Raw genomic sequence first — 2,839 nt, 5'->3', positions numbered from 1 at the left:
TAATTCTCCCATTTCCAGTTTCTTACATATGGATAAAGGCATAACGCTAATTCCGGCTCCTAAATCGCATAAGGCTTTGTCGATGACAAATTTTCCTATGTGACAGGGTATAGAGAAACTACCCGGATCCTTGAGTTTAGGGGGCATGTTTTGGATTATAGCGCTACATTCGGCAGGGAGTGTAACGGTTTCGCTATCCTCAAGTTTCCTTTTATTAGAAAGAATTTCTTTTAAGAATTTAGCATATGAGGGCATCTGCGTAATAGCTTCGGTAAACGGAATTGTAACGTTTAATTGTTTAAGGAGATCAACAAATCTTCTAAATTGGCCTACATCTTTGGTTTTAACAAGCCTTTGAGGGTAAGGTATAGGTGGTTTGTAAGGTGGTGGAGGTACATAAGGTTCCTTCTTTTCTAGGGTTTCCTTATTACTCTCTTCCTTTTCCTTAGGTTCACTTTCCTCAGTAGATTTCTTAGGGTTTTGGTTTTCTATCCTTGGGTCAGACGGTCCTTCCACTTCCGTTCCACTTCTCAATATAATTGCATGAGCTTGGCTTCTCGGATTGGGTTGGGGCTGTCCAGGGAATGTACCAGTTGGTGCAGCAGTAGGTGCTTGTTGTTGAGCTACTTGAGATATTTGCGTTTCCAGCATTTTGTTATGGGTAGCCAGGGCATCTACTTTGCTTGCTAGTTGTTTAAGTTGTTCGCCAGTGTGTATGTTCTGGTTTAAGAAATCTTTATTGGTTTGTTGTTGGGAAGCTATAAAGTTTTCCATCATGATTTCCAGGTTGGATTTTCTAGGGGTATTATTGTTAGGATTCGGTTTCTGATATCCCGGAGGTATAGATGGGGCTTGATTTGGAGACTGTCCAGGTGCGTATAAAGCATTATTACTCTTATATGAGAAGTTTGGATGGTTCTTCCAATTTGGGTTATAGGTATTCGAATAGGGGCTTCCTTGAGCATAGTTTACTTGCTCTGCTTGGATTCCAGTCAAGAGTTGACATTCCGCAGGAGTGTGGCCTTGGATTCCACAGACCTCGCAATTCTGAGTTATAGCAACCACGGCGGCTGGAGGTGATACGTTTAAACTTTCAATTTTCTGGACCAAAGCATCCACTTTTGCATTAACGTGATCAAGGTTACTTATCTCGTACATGCCAGTTTTCGGTTGAGGTTTTTCCACCGTTGTTCGTTCGGTTCCCCACTGATAGTGGTTTTGGGCCATGCTCTCGATAAGCTGGTAAGCATCAGCGTAAGGTTTGTTCATTAGTGCACCACCTGCAGCGGCGTCTATTGTTAACCTTGTATTGTATAAGAGACCATTATAAAATGTGTGAATTACTAACCAGTCTTCCAAACCATGGTGTGGGCAAAGTCTCATCATGTCTTTGTATCTTTCCCATGCTTCGAAAAGAGACTCGTTGTCTTTCTGTTTAAATCCGTTTATCTGGGCTCTTAACATAGCTGTTTTGCTTGGCGGAAAATATCGGGCAAGAAACACTTTCTTCAACTCTTTCCATGTGGTGACTGAGTTGGAAGGGAGAGATTGAAGCCATCTTCTAGCGCTATCTCTTAATGAGAAAGGAAAAAGACGAAGTCGAATTGCCTCTGAAGTGACACCATTAGCTTTAACAGTATCAGCGTATTGGATAAATACGGATAAATGAAGGTTTGGATCTTCGGTAAGATTTCCAGAGAATTGGTTCTGTTGCACAGCCTGCAACAACGAAGGTTTAAGTTCAAAGTTGTTTGCTTCGATTGCGGGCGGAGCAATACTTGAATGCGGTTCATCTTGCGATGGAGCGGCGTAATCTCTAAGAGCACGAGCTGGTTCTGCCATCTCGGTTAAAGAAGAAAAATTGTTTTTGAAATCAGGAAGGTTTATAGGAGGGAGATTGTTTTCAGCACGATATTCCCGAATTCGTCGTAAGACTCGGAGATATAGTTCGATATCGTTGATTCGTAAATAGAGCGGTTCGCCTTGAGAGCGAGTGCGTGGCATACAAATCAACGAAAGAAAGAAAATAGAAGGAAAAGAAACCTTAGTCTCTACAGCGTAACGGAAGAGTTACGATATCGATTGAATAAAAGTCCCCGGCAACGGCGCCAAAAACTTGATCGCTCGACTGGGTGAGTCGAGAATGGGATACAAACTGCAAGTGCACAGTTCTATCGCGTAGTTTTAAAAGATATCGATCCCACAGGGACTTATGAATCGATATACCGTTATCTAAGGTTACTACGTAAATCTAAGGTGAAAATGTTTGATTGTTTGGGGAAAAACTAAGAGCTAAACTAATATCTAGATTAAATATTAATAAAACGGATATCGATATGTAGTTCGTCAAAACTAGGGAATCAAGTCTTTGTCGGTTTCTTGGTTTTAAAATGAATCGTTTCGGTTAACTTTATTGGTTAAAGGTTCTATCTCAAACTCTCGCTCTGTTGAATAAACCATGATTTTATATTAATGTTGCTGTCACTTATAATTAAGTCAAAAACCATATTTTGAAAACAATAAAGTTGCAGAAACTCTTTTTAAGAAAATACTGACCGTTTTAAACACCCTTATCTCAAACTCTCGCTCTGTTGACTTAGGTTATATAATTAAATCCAAATGCTTAACTCTCGTCCTCACATTCAATCTTTAAAAATACTTTTTGGAAAAGGTCAGAATTTAATTAACTCTAAAACTTGCTCTCGCCCTGATCTAGAATTAATGCCTAACTTACACTGTCCAGTTAAAATCTCAAACTCTCGCTCTATTGATTTTAACTTCTTTATGTCTTTTACTTTTGTAAAAAATCTTGTTATTAAACCTATAAGTTGAGACCGTA

General features: G+C 39.6%; 1 pseudogene; it reads left to right on the top strand.

Moving 5' to 3' along the window:
* Positions 1 to 1,357: 1,357 nt before the first annotated feature.
* Positions 1,358 to 1,457, top strand: LOC127116375 (uncharacterized; annotated as a pseudogene).
* The last annotated feature ends 1,382 nt before the right edge of the window (positions 1,458 to 2,839 follow it).

Source organism: Lathyrus oleraceus, chromosome 1 (genome assembly GCF_024323335.1).
Source record: "Lathyrus oleraceus cultivar Zhongwan6 chromosome 1, CAAS_Psat_ZW6_1.0, whole genome shotgun sequence".
In the NCBI taxonomy this organism is placed as follows: Eukaryota; Viridiplantae; Streptophyta; class Magnoliopsida; order Fabales; family Fabaceae; genus Lathyrus; species Lathyrus oleraceus.
The sequence above is the reverse complement of the archived record's forward strand: the minus strand, read 5'-3'. Positions and strand labels throughout refer to the sequence as shown.